This window comes from Sciurus vulgaris, assembly GCF_902686455.1.
Source record: "Sciurus vulgaris genome assembly, chromosome: 5".
Classification (NCBI taxonomy): Eukaryota; Metazoa; Chordata; class Mammalia; order Rodentia; family Sciuridae; genus Sciurus; species Sciurus vulgaris.
In genome coordinates, this window is record NC_136465.1 from 95,020,345 (window position 1) to 95,038,899 (window position 18,555).

The 18,555-nt window shown below is 34.8% G+C and overlaps 1 protein-coding gene across 4 annotated transcripts in view; it reads left to right on the top strand.

Annotated features, from left to right (window-relative positions):
- The window catches only part of STK38L (serine/threonine kinase 38 like), a 74,912-nt gene that overhangs the window by 19,041 nt on the left and 37,316 nt on the right, over positions 1-18,555 (top strand). For 3 of the 4 annotated variants that reach the window (XM_079139401.1, XM_079139402.1, XM_079139403.1), the window contains one exon: positions 13,968-14,002. The exons of the other annotated variant lie outside the window; for it this stretch is intronic. The gene's annotated coding sequence lies outside the window, so the exon portion shown is untranslated. Of the gene's footprint in view, positions 1-13,967; positions 14,003-18,555 lie in introns of those variants that run through there. 4 annotated transcript variants of the gene reach the window in all.

The window sequence follows — 18,555 nt, forward strand, 5'->3', positions numbered from 1 at the left end:
AAATGATTGCCACTCTGCCAAGAGCCCTCTGAACAAGACAGTCTGTTAGCCTTTACTCGGCAGAAATTTCTGGCAATACCTTATTTTCCAGTTTGCATCCTCATGATTTCAAAATGATAGATGTTTGGCTCTTTACAAGTCATATTTTAACATTTTGAGATGGCAAAGACATTGTAACTGACAACTTTTTTCTTAAAAATATTTTTTATTGGGCTGGGGTTGTGACTCAGTGGTAGACTATTTGCCTAGCATGTGTGAGGCACTAGGTTCGATCCTCAGCACCACATATAAATAAATAAATAAAATAAGGTTATGTGTATCTGCAACTAAAAATATTTTTAAAAAATATTTTTTATTGCCACTTGGAAGTTAATTTTCTAAGAGGAATTAAGTGGGTTTATGATAGTGATCTAAAGAATTTTAAAGAATAAATCTGAGGTATTTGTCTTTTCTTTCAAAGGGCATTATCATTTTATTTTCCTATGGTAAGAAAAGCATATTATGAAGAATTTTCAGATCCAGTTCGCACATTCCTTGTACTTGGGACATTTTTAGTAGAAAATTAGAGAATCCTAATTTTATTAAAGAAAATTAATGAAAGAACCTTTTAACTAAGGGATTTGATTTGAAAAAAAAAATTCTTGTGCTGGAAACTTCTGTTAAACTAAACTTATATCAAAAATACCCTCTATTAGTCTGTCATACCCTAAATGTTGAAATTCTGATATTCCACCTGGATCATTTCTTTTGTATTTTATGTCTGCACCCCTTTTTTTTTTGGGGGGGGGGTCGCCCCCAGGGGAATCACAGAAAAGCTGTGTCCATTTTTCACACATAGAAAGTAGTCATTCATTTAGTTCCTAAAGGTGTCTCTTTGGTTATGAAGTTTGATCCTAGTTGTCCAGGGTTATGTTTGGATAGGTCAGCTATAGGATGCCCCGGTACCTTGTTTTGGAGTATTTCTCTCTTGTTCTTCCATTGTTCTGGGAGACATTATTCTACCTGGTATGACCTTTTATAAAGTATTTCCCAAATTGTGTTATATGAAACACAAATCCTAGGAGAATCACTGTGTAAATTGCTATGTAGATAAGATTCCAGAGTCAAGGACTTGGGAATTCTATTCCTTCCTTAGGAGATGCACTCATTTAGCCTAATACTTTCCCAACTTATTTTACTCTTAGGACTCATCTTTCTCAGACATATTTAAGAAAAATGTGTTTTGTAGAACACACTTGGACAAATGATGCTTTTTATCATTACTTTCTGGTTTTCTGCTTATGAATTGTTTTTACTCCATTTTAGGAGTTTTAGGATTTTGTTTCTGTTGCAGGTTTTGAGTTTTTTATCCTAACATAGTTACTTTTCCTACTTTGAATAGTAGCTTTCCTAGTATACATTGTTCCAAAGATGAATTTATCATGTAGACTAACCTAGCATTCATCTAAAGGAAATAAGTACTAAGTTGCGTTTTAAAAATTTTGAAGTGTGGCACATAGGAGGATGTAAAATGTATCGGTACAATATGAAGAAAAATAATGAAACCTACATGAAAGTATCCACCATGGAGATAAAGTAGAACTTTTACAAATATGATACAATGAAACCCACAGTTCTATTAATTAGTATGCACTAATTTGTTTAAAAATGAGAACTTGACCAGTGTCCCCATGTATTCTTTTTATTTTTTGTGATACTGGGGATTGAACCCAGGGCTTTTTGCATGCTAGGCAAGCACTCTACCAACTGAGCTATATCTCTAGTCCCCCATGTATTTTTTTTCCCAAAGCATTTCCTATTATCCCTTCTTCCCAGTGGCAGCTATTATCTTTAATTTAGCTATAAATATTCCTTTTTTTTTTTTGTTACTCTGTACTGAACTCACTGGCACTTGACCCTGAGCCACATCCCCAACCCTATTTTGTATTTCATTTAGAGATAGGGTCTCACTGAGTTGCTTAGCACCTTGCTTTTGCTGAGACTGGCTTTGAATTCAAGATCCTCTTGCCTCAGCCTCCCCAGTCTCTGGGATTACAGGAGTGAGTCACTGCTCCTGACCATTTTTTGGCTTTTATGTGTAGTTTCATCACTTAATGGTACATCTCACTAAGTCATTATTATTTTTTAGGTTTGTGTGTTTTTGAACCTTATATAAGAAACAATTTCTTCTATGACTGACTTCTTATTTCAGCATGTTTCTGAAATTCATCCCTACAAATGTACTTTGTTCCTTTTTGTTTTCCATTATATGAATATACCACAGTGTTTTGTTTTGTTTTTAATTCTACTTTTGTTGGTGGTCATTTGTGTTGTTTCCTATTTTTTCATCTGTAGAAACATTGTTTCAGTGAGCATTGTTGTGCACTGTCTCCCTTTCCATATGTGGGTGTATTTTAACAATTTACACCCAAGAGTGGTCTTTGAGCACATGCTAGTTCAGTTCCATGAGTAGCATCAGACAGTTCTCCAAAGCAGTGGTACTAATTTATACTTTCATCTGCAAGGGATAAGTATTACCATTGTTGTTCTCAGTGAAACTGGGTATTGACAAAAAATCTTCTAAGTTTTTGCCAGCTTGAAGTATGAAATGACATCTTGTTGAAGTTTTAATGTTCATTTTCCTGATTAGAATCATAGTTGAGCATCTTTCATTGTTTATTTCCTTTTTCTGTTCTATGAAATTCCTATTTGGAGTTTTTTTTTTTTTTTCTCCCCATTTTACATTTTGTTGTTTGTATTTTCCTTATTGATTCATAGAAAGTCTTCATGTATTTTAGGTGGTATATTGTTTTGTGCCTAAAACTTAATTATATAAGAATAACCTATTGTTGTATTGAATATTTTCTTTTTATGTGTTACAAATATCTTCTGCTAGTTTGTGGTTTATTTTTTTATTATTTGATGCTTTTTTTTAACTTAGGATTTTATTATATAGAAATTAAATTTTATACATAACCTTGATTATCTACATATTTATAACTATGACATATTTGTGGTATATATGTTGTGTTTCGTAACACATAGCTTTCAGTCTTCAGTTCCATATACTACTGCTTCCCTGCTTCTCTCCTTCCTTCTCCAGGAAAAAGATTAACCCCATTTAATTCTCTGTCCAAACTGCTATATTTTTATCTTCCATGTTGTAGGCTAGTTACAGATGCATCTGTCTCTCCAAATACCTTATGATTATTTTAAAGACAAAGCATTTTTGACTAATGATATGTTCCAAAGTTTAACATTCATAACAGGAACTGTCTGAACTCTCTAACGGTTGCCTGTAAGAGATGCAAATAAATCTTAAACTGTTATTTTACCCTGGTCTCTCCGATGTTAAATCATAGACATATTCTTTGGAATATGTAACTTGCTGACCAGTCAGGTATTATTTCTTTTAGTGTAATAAATAGTTAAGAGATTCACATTATCTTTAAAAAAAAAATATTTTTAGTTGTAGATGATACAATACCTTTATTTAATTAATTAATTTATTTTTATGTGGTGCTGAGGATTGAACCCAGTACCTCACACGTGGAAGGCAAGGGCTCCACCACTGAGTTACAACCCCGGCCCCTCACTTTATCTCTCTCTCTTTTTTTTTTTTTTTTTTTTGTGGTGATGGGGATTGAACCCAGGGCTTTGTGCTTGTGAGGCAAGCACTCTACCAACTGAGCTATCTCCCCAGCCCTTCACTTTATCTCTTGATAGACTTTTCCACTTATTGGAAGAATGGTAAAAGGGACATGTTAATAATATAATTGTAAATATAACAGTGATAACAGCAGTGATAATAATAATAGTTTCTTCCAGCTGACCATTTGCCACATGTTCAGGGCTACCTAAGTGCTTAATCTGTATTAACTCACAGTAATCCTTTTGAGCAATAAGAAAACCTAGATTCAGACAGATGAAATAAATTGCTTAAGATCACACAGCTAGCAAGAATGGAATCAGAAATTTGAACTAGGCAGTCTAATTGCAAAGTCGTACAAGTAGACTTTTATTTATCAGCTTGAAGAAACATTCATTCATTTTTAGTTTTACTCTTTTTAAAATGTGATGGTGAGAGAATGGGAAAGCACATTTGCAGCATGGTACATGGGATCATGAATTTATAAGATAGGAGTAAAGCTTGGAGTGGGGGTTGCCTGATGGAAGTATATGGTGGATCAGGCTTCCATTGAACAGCTTTGGATCTTTGTGAGTGGACCATGACCTATCAAAGATTTCAAGAAAGTCCTAGCCTGTAGTTCCATCCTCTATATACCATATACAAATATTTGGAGACAGTAGTTTAAAAAAATACCACAGAGGAGTCCAACCAGTTTTTGAACTTGGATAGTTACTCTCCAATTGTGCTAAAGCCATCCTGAAAGATTGCAGCATAGAAGCTTTTTTAAAAAAATTATTTTTTATTTTTACAGACTGCATCTTGATTCATTGTACACAAATGGGGTACATTTTTTCGTTTGTATGGTTGTGCATGATGTAGATTCGTACCACGTGGATAAAGAAACTGTGGTATATACAAAAAACTCTTATACAACTATTTGGGAAGGAGCTCAACATTTGAAAAGTATCTATTCAGCTGTAGGTTAAAAGAATATCCCTTAGCCGAGCACCATGGCATATGCCTGTGAGTCTAGCTACTTGGGAAGCTGAGGCAGGAGGATCACTTAAGCCCACAAGTACTGGCATGGGCTACATCATGCGACACCCCATGCTTCCCACCTCCAGTTTCTTCCTCCCGGTTCTCATTTTGGATGTGAGCATTCTAATTGGTTCATGAAATAATTTTCTTTAGGTTGCTGTTACTACTTTTGTTAACTATAGACTTCAGTGGATAAAGGTCAGTGTATTTACTCTAAAAACTGTAGGATTCACTGAGTAAGCACAAAGAATGAAACTTGTTTTTGCTTCTTACCCATTCAGTTTCAAGGAGAATTAGCACAGAGTAGATGACCATGTATAGGAAAGATGGTACTGAGGTGATCTACTGTGGGCTGTTAGGCCTGATGACTCAGCTAGGGTGTGTATATTAATGGAAAAATTTCTAAACTTTGCTGTGGGCTTTAAATATTATGCTTTTTCCTCTATTGTTTCCCCCTCAAGGAAGGACTGAGAAAGTAGCTCTTTTCCCCCCTTTGTATGGTCATAATAAAGGATTAAAAATTAGTTAATTGTATTCAAAGCATCATACAGATTAAATTCCATATTTGTCTTGGAAGGAAATTCAGGCTTCTGTTGTGGTGACTGAATCTGTGCTTTGTGGGACTGGGTGCAACTTCCGTGTATTCAAGGGCGGGATCATCTTGTCAACAGCCAAATGCCTTAAGAGATGGAGTCACTTATGAGAAATTTGCCCCCTAAGTATGGTTTGTTTTAATGCCTCTTTCACAGCCAGTCCTCCTCCAGTACAGTACCAGGGCAGCAGAGAAATGTTGCACCTGTGTGCTCCTCAGCAAGAGATTCTGTAAAGATTCATTGTAGATGTTGTTTCCCAGGTGGGTTGGGAACATAAAACTGCTCTTTAACCTTTTCCCAAGTCTCTGATATATGCTGAAAACTTTGACAGTTCATTGTGGACTTTAAAAGATACATATCAAGAAATATTGGGAAAGCAAAAACTAACAGATTAGAAAGCTGAAATGTGTGATTTTATTAGCATAATTTCACTACTACCTTTAGGATTTGAGTTACAGATGACCTTGATGTGTCAAAAAGAAACTGCAAGGTTAAAGAAAAACAAACTTCATGACCTTTATACCCTGTTGGCAAAGCCATTTGTGTTTCACTGTTTTCTTCTTTATTGTGTGTATTTATCTTTTTTCTTAAGGGTGGAGATTTTCTACTCTGCTGATCCCCATGGATCAATTTTGATTTGTTTCATGGAGCAAGATCAAGCTTAGAAGTTGAGTGGAGTGGGCCTGGATTAGGAGTCTTCTGGTAACTTGATTTCTGTGTTACCTTAGGTAAATCTAGTTAGCTTTCTGAGCCTCAGATTTTTAACGTTAAAATAATGATGATAATACCTGTCTGCCTGCCTCATGTGGTTTGGGAGGAGTAGGTACTGAATGGTAGGGAAGAGTCCTGAGCTGTTGAGTCTTTGATTATTTGAAGATACATATCTCCCTTGAGCCCCAGTGTTTTCTGCTGCAGAATGGCAGTAACATTATGTACGTGAGGATCAAAATCAAATGAGATAATGTGTATCGAGTATTAAGCATATTGCCTGGCACACAATTAATGTTTGATTAATTATTATTAATTATATATTGTTATTGTCAACATTTGAAATGCTATTAAATTTTAATAAAGTTTGGAATACAAATGATCAGATTTCCAGGTTTTGATGTTTGGTATACCACAGCTTTACTGCTGAGAAAAATCTAGAAATATAAGAAGTTAAAGATAGGCAGTTTTCTTTTTTCTTCCTTTTTTTAGCTGTAGGTGCACACAGTGCCTTTATTTATTTATTGACTTACTTATTTCTAAGTGGTGCTGAGATCAAACCTAGTGCCTCACATGCGCTAGGCAAGTGCTCTACCACTGAGCCACAACCCCCACCCAGGCAGTTTCTAATTTTCTAATAGATACTATTGTTTTGTGCTATGGTTTCAGTGTTACCTTGAAAGATGGGGTGCAGGCAGGTTAATTATAATAGAATACCTAAAATCTGCATTTCTAAAATATTTATACTTTGGAGGAGTTTATTACCTTTATTGTGTATTAATAGTTACATACTCATTCAACTGTCTTTTTTCTATTCCCAAACCCAAGAAAATGTTGTAAGAGGAGCTCAGAAATCTCCACTGTTTCTCCTGTGATTCAAGCCCTAATCGTATCCTGATGGACCATTTTAGTTTATCTCATAACTACTAGGTAACCTCCTTTCCTTTCTTCCCCCACTTTCTCTATTCTTCAGACTTTGAGTAACCATCTAATCTATTTTTCTGCATCAGCAATTTATCTAAAAATGTAAATTGTATCACATCATTTCCAGGCTTAACTTCACTAAAATGGCTTCTTTATCACTTTTTAAGATCTATTCAAATTCCTTGCCTCACATTCATGTCCTTCTCAAACTGGTCTCAACTTTCCTATCTAGTCCTATCTCCTGCCACATTCTCTCTCCCTCCTGCATATAAAACTATTTACAGTTTCTGCTTTCATACATTATGAAGGCCTTTTGGTATTTTCAACTCCATCATCCCTATCGTCATACTTACATTATGTTGTCATTTGTTTATACATCTGTCTTCCATGATACATTGGATTGTGAAGGCAGAGATTCAGCATCATTTAACTTTGTTTTATACCCACATGTTATACTCCCTGGCATATAGCATGCATTCTGTAAATGTTTGTGAAATAAATAAACGAGGGACTAAAGATACTCCCATATGTTTAGTGTATGATTAGTAACGCATTTCTTAAGTATAATATACATTATCTGTAGATCAGTTTTACAAATCCAACAATCATATTATAGCTAAAAGGGAGCTTATATATCTTACCCAGCCTTTTAATTTTTTCAGTGGATAAACTCAAAACCAAAGAGACTGAGTAACTTAGATAAGGGCACATGGTTGACTGATGGTAGCATAGGGACTAACCTTGACCCAACTGTGTGATCCCCTTGCCATAGATAAACCTAACAAATAGAAACGAAGGCAAGACTTTTAATGTGATGAAAGTTAAGTCATTTATTTTAGATTTGGTCTTTAAAAAAAGAAAAAAAACCTTTATTTTGGAAAAATTTAAATGAATACAAAAGTAAATAGAAAAGTATAATATATGCCCACACACCTACTCTCTTATTATTTTGTAGCAAATTCTTGATGTTATATTATTTCATCTGGCAATATTTTAGTGTGTATAGGATATATTATTAGTTATCCAAATATAATTCCCTCTGGTATTCTGCATAGTCATAATACTTCTATGTGTAAAGTTCAGTAGATTTAAAAAATGTTTACCCAGCCAGGCTTCATGATACAGACCTGTAATCTCAGCTACTCAGGAGGCTGAGGCAGGAGGATAGCAAATTCAAAGCCAGTCTGGATGATTTAGTTGAGACCCTATTTCAAAATAAAATTTCAAAAGGGCTGGGGATATAGCTCAGTGGATGAGTACTTATGTGAGGCCCTGGGTTCAATCTAGCACCACAATAAGTAAAATAAGAATAAAATTTAAAGATCTAGGGGCTGGGGAGATAGCTCAGTCGGTAGAGTGCTTGCCTTGTAAGCATAAGGCCCTGGGTTCGATTCCCAGCACCCCCCCAAAAAAAAAGAACCTTTAAAATTCCTTAGAATCTTTGTTATTTTTAATTTCTTAAAATGACATTATAAGTTTATAATTAAAATTTTAATTATGAATTATACACATACATTAATTAGATTAAAATATAAAGGACATTCATGTGTCCACTGCACAACTTTATCAAGTATTGCTATTTTACCATGTTTGCCTTGGTTTTCATTTAAGTAACAGGACCTTACAGGTAGATTTGAGATGCCTTGGTAATCCTTTTCTTTTCTCCCCTCCCCAGAAATAATTAGTATCCTGAATGTAGAATTTTTATTATTTCAACACAGGTATATCCTTAGATTGAATAGTGCCTTGTCTTCTATAAAGCAGTTTTATCTTTCATTTTATCTTCACAACTTTTGAAGTTATTTAGGGAACTATACAACAGAGTATTTATTCGACTTCTAAAAATACACAACCCACCATATTCTCTGGTTCACTTAATATAAAGCTATAATGTATGATGTATAGTGTTTTATAAATTATTTACAATGTATTTCATTAGAAGAATCCTGAGGCATGTGTGTGAAACCTGCACACTTGCTGTGTTCTAAGTACCAGTAACAACCTTTGAAAATTTTAGACAAAGAAAGAAGACAAGAAGGAACCTCAGAGGGTTAAATAGTCTTTATTTCCTGGTTTTAGTGAAACTGCCTTAAAACCAACTCACAGGTAAGTTTTCTGTGCATTTGCAAAGAAAATACTTGAAGAAGGAATAGCTCTCTAGCCTTCCTGAGTCATGTTTTCTGCAATGTCAGATGGGCAGAGAAGTAATGGAGATGTACTGCCTTGCATTTATCTAGTAATGCTTTAAAAAGTAAATGACTACCCTGATTTGAACATTACATAATATATACATGTATCAAAACATTACATGATATCTCATAAATATGCACAATTTTTATGTCAATTAAAAGAATAAATTTTAAAAAATTAAATAACTGTAGAGTTTGCATATAATTTAAATTTTTAAAAGCAAGTTTCTACCCCAGTTCTTCCTGAGCAATTTCCCCAGCTATGTTTAGCATTAGTTTTTGCTCCTTGGAAGGAGACATAGTGCTCATCCTGTTTATTCAACTTAAAAAAAAAAATACTTTTTTCCTTTATTTTTTTATTTTTTAAACAGACCTAGTGCCTGTAAAAATTTCTGAGTCAGTAATTTTGGAAAGAACTACCTCCTTCCACAAATAAATGAGCCCACATACTAAGTCTTCTGAGTGAATCAGTAAATTTCCATGATGTCAGGAAACTGGGTGCAGTTTCTGTGGAGTAGGGACTTTTCAGGTCATGTATGAAGAGAGCAGGATCAGGTTCCAGTATGGAATAGCCTATGAGCCACAAAGTATTAATGTAATTAATAAATTAATGGGAGTTTCCCATTAATTAATCTATTCGTGACCACAGTTTATGGGTATGTACTAGCATACTCAGCTGCTGCAAGAACAATGAGAGGTGCTTGCTTATAAGATGTCTGTACTTTGTTTAGGGTACCGTTAGTAGAGCCTAGCTTTGCTATATTATACAAGTTTCGTGGGTTTCTAAATAGCTGTCACTAAATTTCCGATAACCTCCAACATTTAGTTAAGCTAGGGCTGAGCTACCTGATTTATTACTTTTTCTGGAGCATTTGCAGCCCTCACTGATATTTTGATTCTAAAGCCCTCCTTATAGCAGAAAGGCCCACCCAGCTGATTGTTTTTGTACTAATTGTTTATGTGGGGCTAACCTTACTTTATTTCAACAACATGATGACCTCTTAGAGTGCTCATATTATATCTCTTATTCTCCAGGTCCTTTTCTGCTAGCATAGTGTGCAGTACATGACAGATGCTATGGTGTAATTATTTGGTCAGCCTTTCCTAAAGCCAGTGGAACTATCAGTTTCACTAGTTTTTCTAACTTTTTATACCTCTGGTCATCCTGAAAGCCTAAATGTCTTGTAAACACCACTTAATACGGTTTTTAATATCTTGTTTTCTATAATCGATAATAAGATACTGTCATGCAACTTTTTTTAAAGGAACTGTAATAAACTGTAACCTTCAATTTGGATGCTTGTCCCCCTGGTGACAGGATATTTTTGCACATCAATTTAAGATTAAGACTGAGATTGGGATAGTTTAAACCGTACTTTTTTCTCTTTTCAAAAGACAGTACCAGGGACTGGGGTGGTGGCTCAGTGGTAGAGCGCTTGCCTAGCATGTGTGAGGCACTGGGTTCGATTCTCAGCACCGCATATAAATAAATGAATAAAATAAAGGTCTATCAACATCTAAAAAAAAAAAAAAAAAGACAGTACCAGCTGGGCTTTGTGGCACATGCTTGTAATCCCAGCTACTCAGGAGACTGATTGAAAATCAAGGTCAGCCAGGGCAATTTAGACCCTATCTCAAAATAAAAAATGGGGATGCAGCTCAGTGGTAGAATGCTGCCGGTCCAATCCCCAGTGTACCCAGACAAGAAAAGAAAAAAAAATGATACCAAATAAAAATGCCAAAAGTATTTAAAAATTTAATAGCAGATTCTAAAATTCAAATGAATTTTTGGGGAGGGTCTTCCCAACCAGATGTCAAAATATAACTATGAAAATAGTTTGGTTTAGCTGTGATGATAAATGGATAATCTTGATGGATCACACAGTAGTCTCAAAATGGACTGTTTCAAATGAAAAAGGTAAATTGCTTATACTCAAGCTTCTAAATCTTAGGGTACTTTTTTCCTCTTAGTTTAAATTGTTTTTCAATATTTTTAAGTATGACTCTAGTTTTATGAAACCTTGGGGGGGTGTTTTTCCACCAATTTTATAATGGAAAAAGAGAAAATTAAAGTTTATTATAAAGAACTTAGCAAAATGCATGGAAAGTTTAAGAACTTTTGGTTATATAAGAAAGAAAAATCAAAGAAAGATACTTCAAAGAAGGTACAGGTTTCAGCTTTTTTTGTTGTACTTGCTGGGAGAATTTGGGCAAGTTGCTGCAGTGAACTTTTTCATTTTTATGGAAAATATGAGAAAAGTAAATTTGAATTTCAGTGGGAGAAAATTAGGTTAGGTGTAAGTACTTTCTGACTATAAGCTGCCACAAAGATAAATAAGAGGGACTCTCTTGTCACTACTAGTAGACAGTGGCAGAGCAACTTTCCCTTTTTGGCCTTCTGAGGCTATTTCAGGGCTCCTGGGAACCCATTTAGATGCAGTCCCAGACCTGGACTTCACCCCTAACTCCCAGTTGATGGCATCTTTGCTGGGATTCTGCCTGATTAATCTTCCTGCTCAAATGGTAAAGCATTCTAAAGCATTCTAATACTTTTGCCCTGTTTCCTAGGTAAGTCAGTGAGGACATCATGCACAGACAATATATACTTTAAAAAAAATCTGAAATAATTGCAGAGATTCCTGACAGAGATTATAAGTCCTTTACAAAGTTTTTAGAGCTGTTTGTGCAAGAAGACAGATTGGGAAAAGGAGTAACACAACCTTGTCCTTGTTAGGAGAGAGAAATTAATCCTTTAAGTTTTTTAAAACCATGAATTATACAGTCATGTAAGATGTACCAAAAATTAATAAGGTGATTCTCTGTAGTTGCCTTTAGGAAATTACAGGTTTATTTTTGGCCTTGGCTTTGTTTAACTGAGTGAGTCTAGTTATATTATAAAGAGTGTGCCTGGTGGTTATAGTAGCTTTCCAGTCAGGAAGGGTTCATATCCCAGCTCTGCCACTTTCTTGTTCAGAAGCCGCTGGCAAGTAAAATGGAATAGTAGTACCTACTTCATGTGGTCATGAAGATTGAGATAATGCACATAGTACTGTTTGGCATAGACAAAATATTTAATAAATGGTTCATCATTCTTCCTTTCTTACCTTTTTTTTTTTTTAATCTTCTTTCTTATACCCTCAGCCCCAAGAATGATAGTGCTTAATTGATTTCCAAAGAATTATGATCAAAGCTGGAACATTTTCTTTTGAAAAGAAAATTGTCATTATTTTAACAAAGGATTTATATATGCTGATCCAATAAAGTTTTCACATCACATCTGAATAACAGAAAATCTGAGTTTGGAAAACTATTTCTACTTACATTCTCAACCTTTGAGTTGTATGGTAGTAGTATTGATTTATCAGAAAGTACCTGTTCTAAAGTAATAACTATAGTTCCTACATGAGCTAAAATATTCTCTTTTTACTTACACTGTATAAATTGAAGTTACTTAAATATTGGCATTATGGAATGATTTTGGTCATTTAAAAAGAACTGAATCCTATTGTTGAAATATGGTCTGAATCTCTTAAAAACAAATGAATTTTTTAATGCAGAAGTGGACAAAAGACAAATCAAGCAGGCTTATAAGAGAATAGATACTTATTTAAAATCATAAAAATATGCTTAATTCATTTAGATAAAGAAATGTATAAAAAGTAAGGTGTTCTGGTTTTTTGAGTATTTTGGATTTTTGGTGATCCTGGGAAACTAAATCCAGGACCTTGCTCATGGAGACAAAGATGTTCTTTTTAACTTAACTTTTAGACCGGCAAAGTTTAAAATGGTGGGCATTGTCCAGGATTGACTCTGTCATTTAACTATATATGGCAATTGGTACTCTCGCTGGAAAGGATTTTGGTAGTATGTGTCAGATTTTTAAATGTGAATGTCCTTTGCCTCAGTAATTGTACATCTGGAAGAGTATAAGGAAATAATAATAATAATAAAAAGGGCACAAAATCTGTGATCCAGTATGTTCACTGAAGCATTGCTATAAATATACCCCCCTCGGTGGAAACCATCTGACATCTGTTAGTGGATGTTGGCATAAAACCCATGGAAGGTGCAGCATGCTATGGTGGTTTAATTGCAGAGACCCTTAAAATCAAATCCTGGATCCACTGCATCTAACTGTATGATTTATTTTTTCACTTTAAAAAAATTTTATTTGTCTCATTAGTTGTACATGACAATAGAATGCATTTATACATTTTGATAAATCATACATAAATGGAGTGTAATTTCTCATTTTTCTGATTGTACAAATTGTAGCATCACATCAGTTGTGCAGTCATATATATGCATGAGGTAATAATGTCTGTTTCACTCTACTGTCCTTCCTACCCCTATACCCTTTTCCCTCCCTCCACTCCCCTCTACGTAATATAAAGTACTTCTATTCTTCCCTAGCCACCCCCCTTTTGTTGTGAATTAACATCCACATATCAGAGAAAACATTTGGCGTTTGGTTTTTTGGTTTGGCTTATGGATGGAGTTGGAGAATATCATGCTAAGAATAAGCCAAACACAAAATGACTTATTATATGTTAGAAAATATTATTACTGTGTGTTGCCTAAAAAGGATGAAGTGGTTCTACTTGTATTAATATCAGAGGGTATCTACAAGGTCATAAGGGAAAAAGCAAATTACAGAATAGCTTATTTGAGCCCGTTAATAAAACTGTTATGTATGTTTATATATTAGTTTTATAAGAGCATAGCAACAGTTAATGTTTAATGAGCATTTGATTGAGTCTCAGGCATGATTCTGAGTACTTAGACACATATCAGTCACTTTATTAAAATTAGCTAACATTTCAAGTGCTTGGAACAATGCCTACACTTTATACTCAATAAACAATAGTTATTAATTTTCACATGCTATCATTCTTTATTTTTTAGATAAGGACATGACACCCTGAGAGTTCTCACAGTTGGTAAGTGACAGAACCAGAATTTAAATCAAGGCTGACTAACTCCAGTCTCTCACTTAGCAGTTAAAACTGGATATTATGGAAGATAGGATCATGGGGTCACTTTCACTTTGCAATGCTTATATGTCTGGATATTTTCACATGAAACATTTTACTTTTATATTTTAGAAATCTCTTTTTTCCAAATAAGTATGGCAATTCCAGAGATCTGAATATAGGTACACTTAGTTTTACCCTTATGCTTAGATGTCTTGGTCAAAGAGTGCCCATTGTCTCCATACAGAGCATAAGATTTTAAAAACCCCTCCTCGGGCCACCCTTTTTTAACAAGGTAATTATAGACAGAGGTAGGGTCCCAAGCTGAATCCACATCACTTAATGTAACCAGCTTTCGTATTCAAAATGGCTTTCAAGAAACCTGTAGTCATATTTTGATTTCCAAAAAGTTTGGGGTAAAAATGTCATTCTTCAGTTATCTGAACAAGGATACAGAAAGCAATTATTTGATCCTCATATCTGTAAACATAAGGTAGGAGGAAGTAGTAACTTAGTGTTAGGCTTGGAAATCTACCTTAGATCTAATAGATACTGGAACCCAGAACACAGAACACAGCCCTTGGATAGTGGTGGTCTAAGAACTAGCTGTTCTGCATGCAGGGGTAGGTAGTACAGTATTTTAGAGACACCACTGCACTGTGCCCTCTCCAGCCATGGTGGAAGCTCCACCTGAAGGTCAAGTAACCTATTCTAGTCCAACCTTTTCCATCAAATATCCAAGCGTTTATGGGTTTCATCTCTATAAATTGAGGGAGATGGACTACATAACTTGGTCTCTGTCACTTAATGGCAGTTGTTAGTTTCTATATCATTTAAAGATGACCTACTTCTATAATGACAATTGACTTCAAGTTCCATGATTCTAACAGTTTTGTCCCTTGGTGAACTAAATTTGCCATTTTAGACCTGTAGTAGAGTCTAGAAAAATGCAAAACAGAATTGAACACATAAAGTGATTTATGGCGGGGTTTGCCAGAGTCCTTAGTTGAATTACAGGATATCCTTGATGACAACCAGCTATACAATTTACTTTTTATTCCATTTTAGGTGTTTTTTTTTTTTTTTTCTTCCTATATTTGTTTTCCAAATAATCCAGAATTGTATCCTAAGGATCACAGACCACCAAAGTGACATGGTCCTGTTCAGTGCTTAGGTGATAGGTTTTTCAGTCATTAATGGTAAAGGTCTTTGGCAATTAAAATTTCTTTTCTGTCTTGAAGTTTTTCGTGTCTGGTGTCTTCATGAGGTGGATACCCTCTGGATTTTCTCAGGGTTGCAGAAGTCAAGTGATCTGAGTGTTTAACACAATATCGGAGAATGATGAGTCATATGGTATATCTCCTATTAGTTGGAAGTAGTTTTCTTTGGTCACTTGGGATGGTCAAAAAAGTCTCTTGGGAGAGTTTAAATGACTCAAAATAACTCAAAGTAACCCATTGCTACTTAGCTCTTTAAACTATAAACTTGATGATATCATGTTCTAATTTTAGTCTTATCTAATTTTTGCTCCCCCTCCCCAAAGGCCTGCTGCTTCTGGCTCTTAAGTTGTTAACTTAGTTTGATCTCTTTCATGGAGTAGTTTTCATTTAAAAGGAAGAGCAAACAACATGACACAAAATTTTAAAATTAAAGTTAAGAAATTAGTACGATTGAGAAATGCACACAAGTGTCTTCCAAAGTTATTCAATGATGTAGAAGCTTTGAATGAATGGGAAATTAAAATATGACTTTATACTTGAAATTAATATCATGTGTTTACTTGAGAAATGTATGTTTTATATCCTGACTTCTATGCAAATGCTGTCTGTCCCTCCCTGTCATTCTTATTAGAAGTTTACTTTTAAGAAAATGAAAAGCAAGTGTTAAGATGACCAAGCTTTTTATAGTCTGGCCACTGGGTGATTCATCCCTCCCGGCTGCTTCCCAAGTTTGCTCCTCCCTTCCCTTTACCAGGATGTCACACCACCTCTCACCACTCTTCGTTTTCCTGCCTTGTCCATTCATTGGTTGTTCTCAGGTCACACCAGCCTTCACCTTTTAGCACCAAATCTACATTTTGGGCTGTACTGGTGTTTGAATTAAACATTAGTTTTCTTAATAGAGGCAGAGGGAGTAAGAGGGGTTGGGCAACTTCTTTAATTCTAGAATGTTCATGTTTTTTCTCTTTGCATGCTTTGGAAGAGGGTTTCTCTTGCCTAAATGAGATTTGAAGGTGATTGAGCTAAGTTTTGTGCTGCCCTGCTTTTTGGTTTTCATATGGGCCTTTCAAATCATCAGGAGAGTAGAGAGCCATTATATATATGTATAGATGCAAGCCACTATGACATTATTTCCTAAAAGGTGTCTAAAATATTATTGAAAATTTTTCTGCAAAATTTCTCGCATTAGTCTTGTTTGTCTTTAGTTTTTCCATGACATCCAACTCTTGCCACTCTGCATAATCCTCCACTAAACCACCACTAAGAATTTGGTTCATAGGAAAAATCCAAGTATACTGTAAACCTACCTGTGTGTGCTGAAGAGTACAAGTTGATTCCTTTTTACCACCCCACCTCCAGCACCCTCACTCCATCACTCTTAGTTTTTGTTTTGTTTTGTTTTTTTCTTGATTGTAAAAGTGGTTGTTTGCTCATCATGAGAATGTGAGAAAATTAAAAAAATCATGAAGGACAAAATTTAAACTATCAGTAATTTCACACTCTAAACCCCAGTTTTAGGTAGTTGAGATTATCTTTATCTTGTCCCTAAGGATAGAACATCGAATCCTGCTTATTTACTAACAATAATTGTCATGTTGTTAATTTTTGCCAGTGGAGGGTGGGAGTGGGTGGGATTTCTTCTTCATTTCAGTATCATTATGCTGTCTTCATTCCATTTTACCTAATTTCAAACAACTTGGGTTGTTTTAAGTGGTTTGGTGGTTGTTTTAAATACTGCTTTAATTTAGAAAAGACAACTCCATACAAATCTTTGCTGCAATTTTGAGTATTTCCTTAGAATAAAGTCCTAAAGGTAGAATTATGCCAGAGGAGAAAACTTATTTTTTGGTTCTGACAGAAAAAGTTATGTTCTACCATTTCACACAAGCATGATAATGCACCAGAAAGGTGTCTAATGACAGAGGGACCCCAGCTAGAGAGCTTTTCCTGTGGCTACTTTGATATAGGGAACATACTGTATTCCTTTAATGTTTCCATGTCTTTAATTTACTAGTAAAATTGAAATTTTTTCATCTATCCTTAAGCTCTTTATTTATTTATTGTTAATCAATTATTTACTCACTTATTATTTGGATCTTTATTGTCTCTTTACAGCTTTGATATTTAAAAAATCTATGTATGAACTTTACATATAATAAGAAATTTTTTTATTGTATACTAGTATGTGTATGTAAAATACACTGTTATTAGTTTTTTTTCCCCAAAATTGAATCTTGTTTGATACATATAGTACATTTCAAATTTTTGTGTAAGGATACCTAACTCTATTTTTCATTGTGACGATTTCAAGGAAGTTCTTTCACTTTCAGGTATCCAACATTTATTCATATACATAATTGTTTTTTGTAATGGGAATTGAGCTCAGGGGTACTTAACCACTGAGCTACATCCCCAGCCCTTTTTTTATATTTTAGTTAGAGACAGAGTCTTGCTGAGTTGCTGAGGCTAGCTTTGAACTAGTGATTCTCTTGCCTCAGCCTCCCAGGCCACTGGGATTACAGGCATATACCACCACCCCCAGTTTCTTATAATTTTTTGACATTTAATTTCTTTTTATTTTCTTTCCTTCCTCTTTTCCCTCCCTTCCATCCAACCATTTATCTTTATGTTTACCTTTTTGATCCATTTGGAATTTATTTTTCCTTTTAGAGTGAAGTGAACATCTGTCTTGATTTTTTTCTTCCCAAATAGATGTCCATTTGTTTTAATACCATTCATTGAATAATTCTTCCCTTTCTCTCACAGTCTATGATTAGGTTTCCTCGTAAAAAGTCAACACCTTTAAAAATCAAGGTTATTCTATTTTTTTTTTTTTTTGGTACCGGGAATTGAACTGAGGGGCACTTAACCACTGAGCCACATCTCCAGCCCTTTTTTATATTTTATTTAGTGACAGGGTCTTTCTGAGTTGCTTAGGGCCTTCCTTAGTTGCTGAGGCTGACCTTGAATTCATGCTCCTCCTGCCTCAGCCTGTCAGAGTGCTGGGATTATAGGCGGGCACCGCCGCACCTGGCTCAAGGTTATTCTTAACATAGTTAAGATGTTCTCCTTCTTTTCCTCCTTGCTACTTTTGTGAATAGGGTTATTTTTCCCTTTCCAAATGTCATCTTTTAAAATTAACATTTTCAAGCATAAATTTTAAATTTTACTTATTTTGGGGCATACTGGGAATTGAACCCAGGGGTGCTTTACTACTGAGCTATATCCCCATTCCTTTTTATTTTGAAACAAGGTCTTGTCAAGTTGCTGAGGTTGACTTTGAACTTGCGCTTGCCTCGG